The following is a 21155-nucleotide window of genomic DNA, read 5'->3' as shown; positions in this document are numbered from 1 at the left end:
CTGGAAATGCTTTTAAAGGACACCTTTCATCAATTGATGATACTTTTTCCCCAAACTGCCTTGGTATATTCCAATATATGCCAAAGACAGAAATGGAACTGGTCCAACCAATTTTGTCCACAATTTGAGAAAGCACGGAAACATGTGAATAAATCTGTTTCTGCTTACATGAGAGACTATGGAATGGGTTCAATATACAATAATAACTTGCGTTACAACATGCAAGACATTTACAGAGGAGATGGAGTGCACTTCTCAGATGAGGGGAATAGAATATTCCTCCTGAATTTAAGAATGTGTATTGGAACCTACTTGTAGGTACCTAAATCAACCACAGAACCCAAAAGCTCTTTTCAGAGCTACCCTACCTCTGATCATTCAAAGCGTTTATTTTTTTCTAACTTTTTTCACTATTTTTCACCAAAGTACGCTTTCCGGTACGCGCACCGGTGCGCGTACCGGGCGCTTCCCCCGCGAAAAATATTACATTTTTTTTAGGTTTTTACCTTTATGAGCCTCCTAAGACCCCCTCAGAAAACCTAGAGGGTCAAGAAGTCTCTACTGTGCCCCCTTCTAGCCATACCGAACATTGATTGCCCTCCATCTTGTGTCTCGATTGTCCCGAAACACAAAATGGAGGACTCCCGTTACGCTGCCGGTGCGCGTACCGGAGCGCGCACCAGTAAGCGCACAATAAAAAAAGGTGGGAAAGTAATTTACGGAAAACCCAATGGAGACACTTTCATCAAATATAGAATACGCCCTACTACATAGCAGTCCCTACCATTTGCCCAAATTTGGTGAAATTCCATTGAGACATTTAGGCTACAGGCCTGTCTAAATATCCTGAGGTAAATTACATGACAAAAACACACTTGTAATGTTAGAATTTACAACCAATTAAAAAGTATCTTTCATTTTCTACGATTATTTCCTGACGTTTGATTGGTTAAGTACAAGAATATATATAAAAGAAGAGAGGGAAACACAGCCATTTTGACTACTGCTTCCAGAAGTACATTTGAAAACAAATATCACTGACAACTTCAACTGATTTCTCTAAGGTAAGTTGTTATTATGGAAGTATATTGTACACTTTAAGTTAATTTCTGAAAAAATATTCTGTTAGTTATATGCTATCCCTCTTTAATAGTTAGAGATAGAGATAGACTTCTCTGTAATAGTTATGGATTGAGTTAGGCTTCTCTGGTATACAGTACCCTAACTCTACTAATATAGTTAATTTGTATGCAATTTTCAGAAAGAAAATGGAAGGAGAAAATCAGGCAAATGATACTTCTATCAAAGTAAAGGTGGAAAAACCAGAAGATCAAAAAAAAGAAGTTGATTTCATGGATGACTCTTTGGATGAACAGTTTATAGAATGTTTGGAACAAATGGAATCATGTACTAATAATTATGAGGAAATTCCGGACAATATTATGTTAGAAATTTTATTAAATTATGAAAAAGAATCAGAGGAATAAATTTATATTTAATAATTTCAAATTGTTTGAGACAATATTCATTTTTATATGTAATTCATAAAGTATTACCAAAAATGTTTAAAATATAAAGTGAGACTTATAGTATACTGTTCAACTATTTTTCTGTTACATAGTAAGTTTACTCATAGTTACTACCTTTCTCACACTATATTATCTCCTATGTATATTTTACACCTCTTTTTCATAAGGGAGCAGGATAGACTACTCATGATCCCCTAGAAATTCTCAGGGAGTGCTTAAAAGATCTGTTTCTGCTTTCCAGACAGACTATGTTATAACTTCCATATACCACAAGAAATACAATAACAACATGCAAGATATCTACAGAGGAGATGGTGTACATTAAATTAAAGTCTCTGCATTGGTACCTACATGTAGGTACTTACAAAAAATAAAAAAAACAATTAATAAACATACAATTTTTTAAAGTGATTATTTTTCCAAAGTACCCTCCTTGGAGCGCTCCCCGGTGCGCTCCCCGGTGCGCGTACCGGGCGCTTCCCCCGCGAAAAACGCAAAAAAAAAAATTTTTTTTTGAGGCCCCGCGGGGCCCTTTAATGGCCCCCATATCAAACCTAGGGGGTCAGGGGGGGTCTACCCTACCCCCTTATGGTCAATTCCCCCCTTTGTTTTTGCCACCTCTTATGACTAGATTTTACCGATAGACAAGATGGCGGCCGCTCCGGACTGTTTAGAATGTTTACAGACAACTGAGAGCCAATCAGCTTTCTGCACGCAAGTCGCGTGTCGCGCCCGGTGCGCTCCCCGGTGCGTGTACCGGAGCGCGGCTACAGATATATATATTTTTTTGAACCTAAATTTCTCAAAATCCACTGAAGCACATATCTTGAGGCATAGCAAAGGCACATCGGGCTACCAGTCCCTACAATTTTGCCAAGTTTGGTGGAAATCCATTCAGCCGTTCGGGCTAAAAGTGAAATCGACCGCCCTATGGAAATTAACATGGGGAAAACGCGTTTTGGGACCCCCCCTTTTATCTCGCCCCCCGCTTGACGTATCCCCCCCAAACTTTCAGGGAAGGACCGGAACGCCGCGAGGCCATTTTCAGGAAATTTTCAGGCAGATTCGTCAACCGGCGCCAAAGTTATTCCAAATAGAATTTTGAGATTTAACATTGAAAAAAATCCTAACTATAACTACCTACTGGCGACCGCCAGTAGGTAATATATATATATATATATATATATATATATATATATATATATATATATATATATATATATATATTTTCCACAGCTCCCTCACGAAGGAAACAAATGGGTCGCTCCCCACGGGTTATATTTTGCATTTTTTTATTTTCTCATTACATTCCACAGGCAGATGTTACGATCTACGCGTTTCGGTATTTCAAATACCTTGCTCACGATCAACCGTTCACTTGACTCCCCCTCCATGATATACTTGCATTACATTGTATTGATTACATCACTTCCTGTTGGGGGTTTGTCAGTGCCTCTTAGCTTTATGGGACATGTAGTTTTTTACCAATTTGTTAACCTTACTCCATATTTGCCCAATTATTGCAATTTTCCATCACATTGATTATGATTTGAGATATTTTGACACATTGGTGATGCTAGGATCCCTCTAGTGGGATTGATTAATTAGTTTTTCATTTCATGTTTAATTTGATGACTAGTTTACCTCCGTTAGTACATAAGCAGTTACAATATTTACTACTGATATTTTCCCTCTAGTGGGATGACATTACGTGTTTAATTTGATAGTCTTAATTCAGAACCAGTGACTTAGGTATCTTTGATTGCTAAAATGTAAACTCTTATTGCCCCTTAATGGGACTACCTTCTAGTCACCAATGTTTCACCATATTGCTTTTTTCTGGTTCATATCATAGTATTAGAGTCCCGCTTATGAAATTCAGACATTAGTAACATTTCCATTCTCATCATTATACATTTTGCGTCTCATACCCAGTCATGATACTGTGAGTATATATTGGGCAACCAACAATTTATCAAAGCGAAACTCTCACAAATGTATGTATAGCTCTTCAGACTGGTTCAACCCATAGGGGGTTAAGGTTCGTAGGTTTAGGATATGGCGGGATTCCTTTTGTCTCAAGAGCCTTTCTCTGTCTCCCCCTCTTTCTTTCTTGGGGACACTTTCCAGACCAAAGAATTTTAATTGGCTCCAGTCACTTCGATGATACAGTTCCATGTGTTTAGCTATTGCATTAGCCTTGTCTTTATGAATGGTCGCACGAACGTGCTCAAGGATGCGTTTTTTCAGTTCGCACACTGTGCTGCCCACATACCTCATGGGGCATGGACACTCGACGACATAAACAACATGTGTTGTTTTACACGTGATCAGTTCCTTTATCTCCCAGTTTTTTTTGTTTGACATCTGTACTTGTTTGGTCGGTTTGGCAATCTGACACACCTTGCAGGCATAGCATTTCACAAACCCCGTTGTTTTTAGCCACTCATCCTTTTTTGTTTTCTTAAAATGGCTATGAATCAAATGATCCTTGAGGTTCTTTGCCCTTCTGTAGGTAATCGTTGGATGTGTACCCACAATGTCTTTCACTGTTTCATCCAATTGAAGAATTTTCCAATTGCGTTTGAGAATGTTTGCAATTCTTTTGCTTTCATTTGAATAGTTCATTATCATACGTATTGGTTCTGATTCCTCTGTTAGTTTTTTGGATTTTCTCTGAAGACATTCCTCTCTGCTTTTTTGATCTGTTCTTTCCCAGCATTTTTTCACTATGCCATTGTTATATTTGCGTTTTTTGAATCTCTCCGAGGTTGCAGTGCTGTGTTTTCCCACTCATCCTTTTCGCTGCAAATCCTTCGGATTCTCAGAAATTCCCCGTAAGGGATACTGCTGATTAGGGATTGCTGGTGGAAGCTGGTTGCTTCTAATGTAGAGTTGGTGGCAGTACATTTACGATGCAATGTTGTATGTATTTGATGTTCTCGTATGTAGATCTCTGTGTCCAGAAATACAATCCTCTCATTGCTTATTTCATAGCTAAACTTTAGGTTTGGTATACTGTTGTTCATGATGTCGAAGTATTTCTGGAATTCTTCTTTGCTGCCATCCCAAATGATGAGTAAATCATCTATATATCGAGTCCAGCTTATTACTTTATTCAGTGCTATTTCATTGCTGTTACTCCAAGCGATTTCCTTCTCCCACCATCCCATCGCTAAACAGGCATAGCTGGGACTGAAGGAAAATCCCATCGCCGTCCCGCTGTTTTGGGAGTATAGTTCATCCCCGAACATGAAGATGTTTCTCGTCAAGCAGATCTGGATCATGTCCAAGATCATTTGGTTGTGGTTTGCAAATTTCCATTTTCCTTTCCTTTAGGAAGTAGTTGCACGCTGTCAGACCCATGTCATTCCCGATGTTGGTATAGAGGGAAATGAAATGAAAAAAAACCCCACCATGGAAATAAAAGAAATGGTGGATGCGAGATTGTCAGAATGGACAGAAAAGGGCTTAATTGATGAAGAGGAAAGAAAATACCTAACAGTTGCGCATCCAGTAACAGCAACTATATATTTCCTCCCTAAACTGCACAAACATCCAGAAATGCCCCCGGGACGCCCAATCCTGTCTGCTAAAGGCTCACTCCTGGAACCCATTGCCAACTATATCGACTATTTCTTAAACCCGTTTGTATTATGCCTGGATTCATATATACAAGATACAAGTGATCTACTCAGGAAACTTGAGAATACCCCATGGCAAGACACATACTACCTTGTATCCATGGACGTCATTTCCCTCTATACCAACATAGGGAATGACATGGGTCTGACAGCGTGCAACTACTTCCTAAAGGAAAGGAAAATGGAATTTGCAAACCACAACCAAATGATCTTGGACATGATCCAGATCTGCTTGACGAGAAACATCTTCATGTTCGGGGATGAACTATACTCCCAAAACAGCGGGACGGCGATGGGATTCTCCTTCAGTCCCAGCTATGCCTGTTTAGCGATGGGATGGTGGGAGAAGGAAATCGCTTGGAGTAACAGCAATGAAATAGCACTGAATAAAGTAATAAGCTGGACTCGATATATAGATGATTTACTCATCATTTGGGATGGCAGCAAAGAAGAATTCCAGAAATACTTCGACATCATGAACAACAGTATACCAAACCTCAAGTTTAGCTATGAAATAAGCAATGAGAGGATTGTATTTCTGGACACAGAGATCTACATACGAGAACATCAAATACATACAACATTGCATCGTAAATGTACTGCCACCAACTCTACATTAGAAGCAACCAGCTTCCACCAGCAATCCCTAATCAGCAGTATCCCTTACGGGGAATTTCTGAGAATCCGAAGGATTTGCAGCGAAAAGGATGAGTGAGAAAAACACAGCACTGCAACCTCGGAGAGATTCAAAAAACGCAAATATAACAATGGCATAGTGAAAAAATGCTGGGAAAGAACAGATCAAAAAAGCAGAGAGGAATGTCTTCAGAGAAAATCCAAAAAACTAACAGAGGAATCAGAACCAATACGTATGATAATGAACTATTCAAATGAAAGCAAAAGAATTGCAAACATTCTCAAACGCAATTGGAAAATTCTTCAATTGGATGAAACAGTGAAAGACATTGTGGGTACACATCCAACGATTACCTACAGAAGGGCAAAGAACCTCAAGGATCATTTGATTCATAGCCATTTTAAGAAAACAAAAAAGGATGAGTGGCTAAAAACAACGGGGTTTGTGAAATGCTATGCCTGCAAGGTGTGTCAGATTGCCAAACTGACCAAACAAGTACAGATGTCAAACAAAAAAAACTGGGAGATAAAGGAACTGATCACGTGTAAAACAACACATGTTGTTTATGTCGTCGAGTGTTCATGCCCCATGAGGTATGTGGGCAGCACAGTGTGCGAACTGAAAAAACGCATCCTTGAGCACGTTCGTGCGACCATTCATAAAGACAAGGCTAATGCAATAGCTAAACACATGGAACTGTATCATCGAAGTGACTGGAGCTAATTAAAATTCTTTGGTCTGGAAAGTGTCCCCAAGAAAGAAAGAGGGGGAGACAGAGAAAGGCTCTTGAGACAAAAGGAATCCCGCCATATCCTAAACCTACGAACCTTAACGCCCTATGGGTTGAACCAGTCTGAAGAGCTATACATACATTTGTGAGAGTTTTGCTTTGATAAATTGTTGGTTGCCCAATATATACTCACAGTATCATGACTGGGTATGACACGCAAAATGTATAATGATGAGAATGGAAATGTTACTAATGTCTGAATTTCATAAGCGGGACTCTAATACTATGATATGAACCAGAAAAAAGCAATATGGTGAAACATTGGTGACTAGAAGGGCGTCCCATTAAGGGGCAATAAGAGTTAAAATTTTAGCAATCAAAGATACCTAAGTCACTGGTTCTGAATTAAGACTATCAAATTAAACACGTAATGTCATCCCACTAGAGGGAAAATATCAGTAGTAAATATTGTAACTGCTTATGTACTAACGGAGGTAAACTAGTCATCAAATTAAACATGAAATGAAAAACTAATTAATCAATCCCACTAGAGGGATCCTAGCATCACCAATGTGTCAAAATATCTCAAATCATAATCAATGTGATGGAAAATTGCCAAAATTGGGCAAATATGGAGTAAGGTTAACAAATTGGTAAAAAACTACATGTCCCATAAAGCTAAGAGGCACTGACAAACCCCCAACAGGAAGTGATGTGATGAATACAATGTAATGCAAGTATATCATGGAGGGGGAGTCAAGTGAACGGTTGATCGTGAGCAAGGTATTTGAAATACCGAAACGCGTAGATCGTAACATCTGCCTGTGGAATGTAATGAGAAAATAAAAAAATTGCAAAATATAACCCGTGGAGTGCGACCCATTTGTTTCCTTCGTGAGGGAGCTGTGGAAAATGGATTAGCAGCGTGGTTCAGCTGCAGGGCGCCGCACCCGTTTTGAGCGCTGTTTGAGTGGCAAAAAGGAACCGGCAATGGAAAATATGTAAAATGCCATGAACAGCGACCGCTGACGAGAAACGAGGAAAACAGAGAAGTTAGCCACACTCCGCTCGTGAACAGGAGTCCGAGGTAAGCGTGTGTGTGAAGTTTAATGTCAACAAGTTATTGTTTGCTGAATATAATCGGCAAAGTCAGCTTTACGGACTCCCGTGTAAACAACGTGCAAGTTTAAATGCCGCAATAGACTTTCAATGCAGAAATAAGCGGCTCAAGCTAATCACACAGTGTTTGTTTCTAAGGGAGTACACGGGTTAGCAGCAAAAACAATCAGGACACGATACATAATTGTCAAACTACACAGGCAGTAATATGGAGAAAAGAGAAGCGAAGCGTAATGACTTATTACGTCAAATGTTTGAAAAAGGCTCAGTGGAAAAGGAAATTGGCGTGGCCAATGTGCAAGCTAAAACGGACACTAAATCGAAATTGAAAAACTGGGAGAAATTGAGCAGAAAAGAAATAAACAAGTCTTGGGAATTGATCACCTTAAAGGAATACCTAGATGTAAAACGGGTACCTAGAGGATTGAGGATCATGCTCATGCCCAGCCACCAAGACAGTTCTAATGAATTATTACAAGAATGGGGAGAGTTCATCCTACAGTCATCCCTGGGACTAGTAGCAATTCTAGTCAAGCATATCGAAATTAGCCTACAAAAAGTGAAAGAACAACTACACGAAATGGAGAAAGAGCTTGCAACACTAAAGCTGAATGCCGATATGACTAAGTTCAAGGAAGAACTAGAACTACAAATTGAAAAACATGAGGATACTGTGAGAGAACGCAAGCATCAAAAATTTATCAGGGATGCAACAGACTACGCAGAAGGTCGAATCTTTTCGTTTTCAAAAAAGTTTGACCAAATGAGACAGCAAGTATTGAGCACCAGCTCCATAAGTCTATCAAGCAGTGCATCTTCCTTGGTATCGGAAAACAACGAAGGAGAGCCTGGAACATCGGCCGCTATGGGACAGCAGCCTTTTTTAGGGGACATGCGATTGGTACTGCACCAAAAACAGTGGGAGCAGAATCTACCCCCTCGCCAACAGCAAAGAGGGAGAGGGAGAGGATGCAGATGGCCCCCAAAAGACCAAAAAGGAGAGGAAAAAGGAGCAAAAAACAACGAAGGAACAAAAGTGGGGACAGAAACGCGCAGCATGCGCAGGAAGATGAACCTATAGAGGACGAACTACAGGTGGTCAATCTATCCAAAAGGGAAATATCAACGACAGAAGAACAAATTCTGAAAAAGGGAATTAACTTCTGCCCAATGAGAAAAATGGACTTAGCCCAAGTCCGGATAGATTTTTACCTTTACATCAGGAAGATAAAGCTAGCCAAATATTTCGCTGAAAAACAGAAAACTGGAAAGACAAACAAAATCCCCACACAGGAAAGGGGCACAACCTTGTCAGTAAAAGATTCGGAGGCCCTGCTGACCCTGATAAACCTGAATGATGATGTGAATCATGATATCCCCTTGGAAGAAGCTTGTAAACAAACAGGTGCGGGACTGAGCGGGATGAAACCTAAATCTAAGTTTTATCCTCAATTGGCCCCTGGAAACAAAATTGATCTTTTCCAGGAGGCGGTAACTCAAGACTTATACAAACTGAAAAACACAAAATATAAAGACAACCTAACTGAATTGGAAAGGAAGGCACTCGTGGAGCTCGCTACAGACAATCAAATTGAAATAAAAATGGCAGATAAAGGCGGAAACGTTGTGATACTGGAGAAAACGGCATATATCACGGAAGCGCATCGTCAATTAAGAAATACAAAGTACTATGACAAATTGAAAAAAAAAAACACCGTGGAAATAAAAGAAATGGTGGATGCGAGATTGTCAGAATGGACAGAAAAGGCCTTAATTGATGAAGAGGAAAGAAAATACCTAACAGTTGCGCATCCAGTAACAGCAACTATATATTTCCTCCCTAAACTGCACAAACATCCAAAAATGCCCCCGGGACGCCCAATCCTGTCTGCTAAAGGCTCACTCCTGGAACCCATTGCCAACTATATCGACTATTTCTTAAACCCGTTTGTATTATGCCTGGATTCATATATACAAGATACAAGTGATCTACTCAGGAAACTTGAGAATACCCCATGGCAAGACACATACTACCTTGTATCCATGGACGTCATTTCCCTCTATACCAACATAGGGAATGACATGGGTCTGACAGTGTGCAACTACTTCCTAAAGGAAAGGAAAATGGAATTTGCAAACCACAACCAAATGATCTTGGACATGATCCAGATCTGCTTGACGAGAAACATCTTCATGTTCGGGGATGAACTATACTCCCAAAACAGCGGGACGGTGATGGGATTTTCCTTCAGTCCCAGCTATGCCTGTTTAGCGATGGGATGGTGGGAGAAGGAAATCGCTTGGAGTAACAGCAATGAAATAGCACTGAATAAAGTAATAAGCTGGACTCGATATATAGATGATTTACTCATCATTTGGGATGGCAGCAAAGAAGAATTCCAGATATACTTCGACATCACGAACAACAGTATACCAAACCTCAAGTTTAGCTATGAAATAAGCAATGAGAGGATTGTATTTCTGGACACAGAGATCTACATACGAGAACATCAAATACATACAACATTGCATCGTAAATGTACTGCCACCAACTCTACATTAGAAGCAACCAGCTTCCACCAGCAATCCCTAATCAGCAGTATCCCTTACGGGGAATTTCTGAGAATCCGAAGGATTTGCAGCGAAAAGGATGAGTGGGAAAAACACAGCACTGCAACCTCGGAGAGATTCAAAAAACGCAAATATAACAATGGCATAGTGAAAAAATGCTGGGAAAGAACAGATCAAAAAAGCAGAGAGGAATGTCTTCAGAGAAAATCCAAAAAACTAACAGAGGAATCAGAACCAATACGTATGATAATGAACTATTCAAATGAAAGCAAAAGAATTGCAAACATTCTCAAACGCAATTGGAAAATTCTTCAATTGGATGAAACAGTGAAAGACATTGTGGGTACACATCCAACGATTACCTACAGAAGGGCAAAGAACCTCAAGGATCATTTGATTCATAGCCATTTTAAGAAAACAAAAAAGGATGAGTGGCTAAAAACAACAGGGTTTGTGAAATGCTATGCCTGCAAGGTGTGTCAGATTGCCAAACCGACCAAACAAGTACAGATGTCAAACAAAAAAAACTGGGAGATAAAGGAACTGATCACGTGTAAAACAACACATGTTGTTTATGTCGTCGAGTGTCCATGCCCCATGAGGTATGTGGGCAGCACAGTGTGCGAACTGAAAAAACGCATCCTTGAGCACGTTTGTGCGACCATTCATAAAGACAAGGCTAATGCAATAGCTAAACACATGGAACTGTATCATCGAAGTGACTGGAGCCAATTAAAATTCTTTGGTCTGGAAAGTGTCCCCAAGAAAGAAAGAGAGGGAGACAGAGAAAGGCTCTTGAGACAAAAGGAATCCCGCCATATCCTAAACCTACGAACCTTAACGCCCTATGGGTTGAACCAGTCTGAAGAGCTATACATACATTTGTGAGAGTTTCGCTTTGATAAATTGTTGGTTGCCCAATATATACTCACAGTATCATGACTGGGTATGAGACGCAAAATGTATAATGATGAGAATGGAAATGTTACTAATGTCTGAATTTCATAAGCGGGACTCTAATACTATGATATGAACCAGAAAAAAGCAATATGGTGAAACATTGGTGACTAGAAGGTAGTCCCATTAAGGGGCAATAAGAGTTTAAATTTTAGCAATCAAAGATACCTAAGTCACTGGTTCTGAATTAAGATTATCAAATTAAACACGTAATGTCATCCCACTAGAGGGAAAATATCAGTAGTAAATATTGTAACTGCTTATGTACTAACGGAGGTAAACTAGTCATCAAATTAAACATGAAATGAAAAACTAATTAATCAATCCCACTAGAGGGATCCTAGCATCACCAATGTGTCAAAATATCTCAAATCATAATCAATGTGAAAAGGTAAAAAACTACATGTCCCATAAAGCTAAGAGGCACTGACAAACCCCCAACAGGAAGTGATGTAATGAATACAATGTAATGCAAGTATATCATGGAGGGGGAGTCAAGTGAACGGTTGATCATGAGCAAGGTATTTGAAATACCGAAACGCGTAGATCGTAACATCTGCCTGTGGAATGTAATGAGAAAATAAAAAAATTGCAAAATATAACCCGTGGAGTGCGACCCATTTGTTTCCTTCGTGAGGGAGCTGTGGAAAATGGATTAGCAGCGTGGTTCAGCTGCAGGGCGCCGCACCCGTTTTGAGCGCTGTTTGAGTGGCAAAAAGGAACCGGCAATGGAAATATATATATATATATATATATATATATATATATATATATATATATATATATATATATATATATACACATATATATATACATATATATATATATATACATATATATATATATATACATATATATATATATATATATATATATATATATATATATATATATATATATATATATATATATATATATAAGTTGCAAGTTTTACCGTAGTAAGTATCACACGCACTCAGAAAGGTACAGCTGGTGAAAGTTTATTCCCAAAGTTACGCTACGCGTTTCAGCACCGAAATGCCTTGTTCACATGTTTAACCTTATCCGAGTGAGGAGCAGTTTTTAAGTACAAACAAAACACTCGCAATGGATAGTAAACACAAAAGAAGTACAATATGACCAAGGTGATTGTGGCGGCCATTGTTAAGAGTGCTTATTTACATGGGTTCTTAATAGACACGATAGTTTTGTGTCTTTTAAAGCAATATTCAAACAAACATAATCAGAAATTGAGAGTTGTGAATAATACTGTATAAACTTCCCAAGGCTTACTATGTATATGATAAGGTACTAGTCTCACATACATCAACTTGAGCCAAAAGAAATGATAAGCGCCATTTTGAAACAGGAAAACATTTAAAGTTCAGTTATCCTAGTATGCACCCTCAGTTTGATCAGTGCCCAGGTAGCATCATGTGCCCCTATGTACTACATATTTCGAAATATCAGAATGCATTTGGTCTAGTGCCCAAATTAAAACATAACAAAGTATGTATATATATCATGCCAACAAAGATGCACTCGGTCTAGTGCCATAGCACATCGAAAATAGTAAAAAGAAATCATACTATGCATGATTGCATTGGTGATCAATATAAATAGGTCAATTTCTGTTATACTGTAAACGCCTCGAGATCAAGTCCATACTCATGATAGAGGTACGATCAGTTTGTTTGACGGAAACCCAGTCTATGCAAAAAGTGAATCGTTAATGATTGTATCATGTTCTTCCCTCATACTGGAACAGAGTGCAAAAAACCCAACGATTCAGAGGAATAAGACGCACAAAAAAGTGAAAGTGAATGTCTTAGCTTTAACGTTGTGAGGTGATAATCTTCAATTCGTGGAGGTCAAGTGGGATTCAGTGTAGTGCTCAAAGTTAATATTAATGTCCCACACACGCTCCTAAAAAACAAAATTACAATAAATTGTTAAAATTGGATTAAAATCAAAAATTATTAGACTAATTTCTCACATAGAATTGCAGAAAAAACAGAGCACACAGATTGCGTCAAAATTGAGAAACTACTCATTTTGTTCCCCACCCCAGACCACTTACAAAGTACAGTAGTATGGATTAGGAAACATTAATCCATATGAAGATGAGTTGCAAGTTCCTCATCCTGGTTGTGTTCTCAGGGCATTTAGTTTCCAGCTCCAATATCCATTTCGATTCGTTTTTTCTTAGGGCAAGTTCGCGATTTCCGCCCCTTTTGACGATATTGACCTGTTTGATTGCAAAATATCTTAACAGTTCATTATTGGATTGGTGCTTATCTTGGAAATGTCTGGCAATTGGGTACTTAGGGTGTTTGTTGGTGATTGCTCTCAGGTGTTCTTGGACCCTTTTGTTTGCCATGCAGGAAGTACTGCCCACGTACCTTTTGTGGCATGGACACTCCAAGATATAAATTACAAAGGTGAAACTGCAGGTTAGAAATTGTTTAATATATCTTTTATGGGGTGTACCTGGTACTTCAAAATCCTTAACCATGACACTAGTACGACAAGCCCTACAGTGTCCACAGGGATAAAATCCCTTTAGTCCTTGTATGTGTTGGCCAGTTATGTCAGTTATGTCACTTTTGACCAACATATCTCTTAAATTGCGGCCTCTTCCGTAGGTTATAAGCGGTATTTTAGTCCGTTTTGGGCCTATGATGGTATCAGCTTTAAGAATTTTCCAATTGTCAGCCATGATTTTTTGGACCTGATTGGACTTCTGGTTGTAGGTTGTAATGAGTCTGGGGAATTCAACAGGCTCAGGGGATTTAGGTTTAGGGATTAGAGTGTCTGATCTAGGAATTGTAGATGTTTTAGTAACTGCCTTAGTGAGTACCCATTCTGGGTATCCTCTTTCTCTAAACCGTTTAAGGATGATGTTCATTTCCTGTTTATAATCCTCCTCTCTGGTGCAATTTCTTTTGGCCCTAAGGAGTTCACTATAGGGAATACTCCATTTTAGGGAATCAGGGTGGGCACTTAGGGCATGGAGTAGACTGTTCCATGCAGTATCCTTCCTGTGCAGTTTGGATATCAGTTTGCCATCTTGGACCTCAATACTGGTGTCCAAGAATTCAATCTGACTCCTACTGATGTTGTTGGTGAGATGGATATTAAGGCTGTTCTGATTTAATTTTGCAATAAAGTTAACTGCTTCAGTTTCTGTGCCCTGCCAGATGACAAAAAGATCGTCTATATACCTGATCCAAGTATGCACCATCTTGAAGTCCTCCCTCAATTCTTCATCTGCTCTAATTTCCTCTTCCCACTTGCCTAAAAAGAGATTAGCAAAGTTAGGAGAAAAAGCTGAGCCCATGGCTGCCCAGCGAATTTGTTTGAATAGAGCCCCATCAAACATAAATATGTTATTTCGCAGGCATAATTTCATCATTTCGATGAGCATGACAGTATGGTTGCTAAATCCTAATGCTCGATTTTTCAGGAAGTAATAGCAGGCCTCCATACCATGGATGTGGTCAATGATGGTGTACAATGCACTCACATCCATGGTTATGAGTATGGATCCTTCTAACCATACTACTGTGTCTATTGGTAAGGAAATCAGTAGTATCTTTTATGTAGGAAGGGAGTTTAGTGACATATTCCTGAAGGAAGTGATCAATGTAAACCGAAAGGTTTTCATTGACGCTTCCTATCGAGGAAATAATAGGTCTCCCCGGAGGTTCTGTGAGATTTTTGTGGACCTTCGGGAGTAAGTAGAATATAGGAAACTTGGGGTAGTCGCGCTTGAGAAAGCAACATTCATGCCTAGAGAGAAGTCCCTCTATTTGTCAATCATGTAATTTATTCCAAGTCTCCTGAATGCTATTATGGTACTCAGTGGAGTTGGACTTGGTATAAAAGGTATTACCCTCCAGTTGTCTCAGAGCTTCCTTAACATATAGATCTCTTACCCAGAAAACAATGTTACCTCCCTTATCAGAGGGTCTCAGCACTATTGATTTACCCTCAGATAAGGAAAAGATAAATTCTTGTTCTTGTTTGGACAAGTTTCTATTAGAGTGGTCTTTGTTATATTGTTTATGTTTGAGTTTAACAAGTTCTTTGCTGACCACTCCTGGAAAGTATTAATGGGGTCATGTGGCATAATGGGATAAAAAACTAATTTGGGTTTGAAACTAGTACATGTTGCTTTATTCATGTTAGTCTCCCTTACCCCCACAATTTGATCATCATGTTGGCTATCAGTGGTAAGTTCACCCAGAGCATAAACATCTCGTATCAAGTCACAATCATTAATAGTAAGTTCAGGTAGGATCATCTCTACTGCAGGCACTTCATTGCATTGTTTAGGTTTAGGTGTGTGCCATTTCTGCAGCTTCAGTTTTCTCACAAAGTTATAAATGTCTATCCTGGTATCAGAGTAGCTAAACAGTTCGTTAGGGCAAAAAGTCAATCCTAAGCAGAAAATGTGTTTTTCTTTGAGAGTAAGTGTTTTAGAGGATAAGTTAATTATGGTTTTATTTACTGTTTCATCATCCATAGTTAACGTCTTCTTCTGTAGCCTCCCCTTTTGGATTCCATTGGCTTTGTATTCTTTCCGTCTTCTCTGCTGGAACTTGAGTCGTCTCTTTTGTGATCGGCTCTTCCTCTTGCTTGTCCTCTCGGTCTGCCCCGCGTTGGTGTTTTCTGAGATGGTTGTTTCCGTTGTGCTTCCACCTCCTTTTTCCTTCTTGTTCTCAGGACCCTGAACTCCTCTAAAAAAGGCGCCGGTTTCTTGATAATCTCTGTATCCGAAACCGTGCTGGTAGATTGTCGTGACGCATCTGAGTCGGGTTCACTCACGATTATTGTGGGTGTGCTTTCCCCTCTTACTTCCTGAGGCTCAGATGTATCCGTGGCTATGTTGCTTTGTTTGTTAAAGTAATCGTATTTGGGGCTATAGGTTAATATATGACCACTGTCATAATCCCCATAGTCTCTATGTAGCTTACATTGTTTGCGGTATTTGATGTCTTCCTCGTTTTTCTTGAGGCGTCCCTTTAAATCATCCTTAAATTTATTTATCATGTCTTGATTCGGGTGGTTGCTAAATTCTTCCTCAAGTTCTTTTATTTGTTTGAGTATTGTCTCTCGGTCTTCCCATGCATATTTTATTAGAATACAAAGCATATTTTTGCTACTGGAAGCTGAATTTTCTGACCATTCTTCTAGCATTCTAGCGTTAGGGGATTCATGTGATGGGGTTATATATATTCTCAAACCCCGTGGTATCATGTTCTTGTCCACATAATCCTGAAGGGAAGTGGCCTCCCACCATTTTGAGGTTTCTTGTTTTCTCAGTTTCTCATATTTTCTTAGTTGGGATGTTAGGGAACTTCCATCCGTTTTTTCAAAAACCACAGGACCTATTCCACCTTTGGCTGGTCCCCTCGCAAACAATGTGGCTGCCTCTCTTCTACGTTCATCTTCCTCCTCCATTTTTTATTTCCGTTACTTAATTCTGTTTCTGCAATAAGAACATGTGTTCACAGATAGGAGTTGCACTCGTAGGTTACTCTTTGGGAAATAACGGTGTGCCTCACCGTACGATTGTGTATTAATGATGCTGTACACATTCACTGCTTGGATAAGCAGTTCCTGATGCCGTATAGTTATCTCGTTCTTCCGAGGAATATGATAAGAGATTTACGGGTTTGTAGGCTTTATCAAAGTCTATATTAGGTATTCTATCGCTGGAAATACCACCCGTCTCTATCCCCGCTAGTCCTAGGCAACGACCTACTTCCAAATGCCACCACGCTGGATCTGATGCCCCTTCGCAAGCGCGCCAGTGCCTCGTCCCGCAGATGCAGCAATCGGAAAGCAAGTCTTACCATCAGGATCACAACAGCGGTCAACTACTCCTCTTCAGATTTCGCGACGCTGGTCGTCCTTTCTTACGGCCGGTGTGGATATCTCTGTAGTGTATAAGTTACTGCACAAGAGTAAATTCCTGGGATGCAATTCCCATAGTCAGGTGGCGTGTCAGGCACGGCGGCCCCCACCGCCGAGTAATTTCAATAAGTTGCAAGTTTTACCGTAGTAAGTATCACACGCACTCAGAAGGGTACAGCTGGTGAAAGTTTATTCCCAAAGTCACGCTACGTGTTTCAGCACCGAAATGCCTTGTTCACACGTTTAACCTTATCCGAGTGAGGAGCAGTTTTTAAGTACAAACAAAACACTCGCAATGTATAGTAAACACAAAAGAAGTACAATATGACCAAGGTGATTGTGGCGGCCATTGTTAAGAGTGCTTATTTACATGGGTGCTTAATAGACACAATAGTTTTGTGTCTTTTAAAGCAATATTCAAACAAACATAATCAGAAATTGAGAGCTGTGAATAATACTGTATAAACTTCCCAAGGCTTACTATATATATGATAAGGTACTAGTCTCACATACATCAACTTGAGCCAAAAGAAATGATAAGGGCCATTTTGAAACAGGAAAACATTTAAAGTTCAGTTATCCTAGTATGCACCCTCAGTTTGATCAGTGTCCAGGTAGCATCATGTGCCCCTATGTACTACATATTTCGAAATATCAGAATGCATTCGGTCTAGTGCCCAAATTAAAACATAACAAATTATGTATATATATCATGCCAAACATGGCATGATATATATGTATATATATCATGCCAAACATGGCATGATATATATGTATATCTCAATTTCTGATTATGTTTGTTTGAATATTGCTTTAAAAGACACAAAACTATCGGGTCTATTAAGAACCCATGTAAATAAGCACTCTTAACAATGGCCGCCACAATCACCTTGGTCATATTGTACTTCTTTTGTGTTTACTATACATTGCGAGTGTTTTGTTTGTACTTAAAAACTGCTCCTCACTCGGATAAGGTTAAACGTGTGAACAAGGCATTTCGGTGCTGAAACGCGTAGCGTGACTTTGGGAATAAACTTTCACCAGCTGTACCCTTCTGAGTGCGTGTGATACTTACTACGGTAACACTTGAAACTTATTGAAATTACTCGGCGGTTGGGGCCGCCGGGCCTGACACGCCACCTGACTATGGGAATTGGATCCCAGGAATTTACCCTCGTGCAGTAACTTATACACTACAGAGGGATCCACACCGACCGTAAGAAAGGACGACCAGCGTCGCGAAATCCGAAGAGGAGAAGTTGACCGCTTTTGTGATCCTGACGGTAAGACTTGCTTTCCGATTGCTGCCTCTGCAGGACGAGGCACCGGCGCGCTTGCGAAGGGGTATCAGATCCAGCATGGTGGCATTTGGAAGTAGGTCGTTGCCTAGGACTAGCGGGCATAGAGCTGGGTGGTATTTTCAGCGATAGAATACCTAATGTAGACTTTCATAAAGCCTACAAACCCGTAAATCTCTTATCATATCCCTCGGAAGAACGAGATAACTATACGGCATCAGGAACTGCTTATCCAAGCAGTGAATGTGTACAGCATCATTAATACACAATCGTACGGTGAGGCACACCGGTATTTCCCAAAGAGTAACCTACGAGTGCAACTCCTATCTGTGAACACATGTTCCTATTACAGAAACAGAATTAAATAACGGAAATAAAAAATGGAGGAGGAAGACGAACGTAGAAGAGAGGCAGCCACATTGTTTGTGAGGGGACCAGGCAAAGGTGGAATATGTCCTGTGGTTTTTGAAAAAACGGATGGAAGTTCCCTAACATCCCAACTAAGAAAATATGAGAAACTGAGAAAACAAGAAACCTCAAAATGGTGGGAGGCCACTTCCCTTCAGGATTATGTGGACAAGAACATGATACCATGGGGTTTGAGAATATATATAACCCCATCACATGAATCCCCTAACGCTAGAATGCTAGAAGAATGGTCAGAAAATTCAGCTTCCAGTAGCAAAAATATGCTTTGTATTCTAATACAATATGCATGGGAAGACCGAGAGACAATACTCAAACAAATAAAAGAACTTGAGGAAGAATTTAGCAACCACCCGAATCAAGACATGATAAATAAATTTAAGGATGATTTAAAGGGACGCCTCAAGAAAAACGAGGAAGTCGTCAAATACCGCAAACAACGTAAGCTACATAGAGACTGTGGGGATTATGACCGTGGTCTTATATTAACCTATAGCCCCAAATACGATTACTTTAACAAACAAAGCAACATAGCCACGGATACATCTGAACCTCAGGAAGTAGGAGGGGAAAGCACACCCACAATAATCGTGAGTGAACCCGACTCAGATGCGTCACGACAATCTACCAGCACGGTATCGGATACAGAGATCATCAAGAAACTGGCGACTTTTTTAGAGGAGTTCAGGGTCCTGAGAACAAGAAGGAAAAAGGAGGCGGAAGCACAACAGAAACAACCATCTCAGAAAACACCAACGCGGGGCAGACCGAGAGGACAAGCAAGAGGAAGAGCTGATCACAAAAGAGACGACTCAAGTTCCAGCAGAGAAGACGGAAAGAATACAAAGCCAATGGAATCCAAAAGGGGAGGCTACAGAAGAAGACGTTAACTATGGATGATGAAACGGTAAATAAAACCATAATTAACTTATCCCCTAGAACACTTACTCTCAAAGAAAAATGCATTCTCTGCTTAGGATTGACCTTTTGCCCTAACAAACTGTTTAGCTACTCTGATACCAGGATAGACATTTATAACTTTGTGAGAAAACTGAAGCTGCAGAAATGGCACACACTTAAACCTAAACAATGCAATGAAGTGCCTGCAGTAGAGATGATCCTACCTGAACTTACTATTAATGATTGTGACTTGATACGAGACGTTTATGCTCTGGGTGAACTTACCACTGATAGCCAAAATGATGATCAAATTGTGGGGGTAAGGGAGACTAACATGAATAAAGCAGCATGTACTAGTTTCAAACCCAAATCAGTTTTTTATCTCATTATGCCACATGACCCCATTGATACTTTCCAGGAAGTGGTCAGCAAAGAACTTGTTAAACTCAAACATAAACAATATAACAAAGACCACTCTAATAGAAACTTGTCCAAACAAGAACAAGAATTTATCTTTTCCTTTTCTGAGGATAAATCAATAGTGCTGAGACCCTCTGATAAGGGAGGTAACATTGTTTTATGGGGAAGAGATCTATATGTTAAGGAAGCTCTGAGACAACTGGAGGGTAATTCCTTTTATACCAAGTCCAACTCCACTGAGTACCATAATAGCATTCAGGAGACTTGGAATAAATTACATGATTGACAAATAGAGGGACTTCTCTCTAGGCATGAATTTTGCTTTCTCAAACGCGACTACCCCAAGTTACCTATAGTCTACTTACTCCCGAAGGTCCACAAAAATCTCACAGATACTCCGGGGAGACCTATTATTTCCTCGATAGGAAGCGTCAATGAAAACCTTTCGGTTTACATTGATCACTTCCTTCGGGAATATGTCACTAAACTCCCTTCCTACATAAAAGATACTACTGATTTCCTTACCAAAATAGACACAGTAGTATGGTTAGAAGGATCCATACTCATAACCATGGATGTGAGTGCATTTTACACCATCATTGACCACATCCATGGTATGGAGGCCTGCTATTACTTCCTGAAAAATCGAGCATTAGGATTTAGCAACCATACTTTCATGCTCATCAAAATGATGAAATTATGCCTGCGAAATAACATATTTATCTTTGATGGGGCTCTATTCAAACAAATTCGCGGGGCAGCCATGGGCTCAGCTTTTTCTCCTAACTTTGCTTATCTCTTTCTGGGCAAGTGGGAAGAGGAAATTAGAGCAGATGAAGGATTGAGAGAGGACTTCAAGATGGTGCATACTTGGATCAGGTATATAGACGATCTTTTTGTCATCTGGCAGGGCACAGAAACCGAAGCAGTTAACTTTATTGCTAAATTAAATCAGAACAGCCTTAATATCCATCTCACCTACAACATCAGTAGGAGTCAGACTGAATTCTTGGACACCAGTAT

Source organism: Lissotriton vulgaris, chromosome 4_1 (genome assembly GCF_964263255.1).
Source record: "Lissotriton vulgaris chromosome 4_1, aLisVul1.2, whole genome shotgun sequence".
Classification (NCBI taxonomy): Eukaryota; Metazoa; Chordata; class Amphibia; order Caudata; family Salamandridae; genus Lissotriton; species Lissotriton vulgaris.
Note: the sequence above shows the minus strand (reverse complement) of the source record.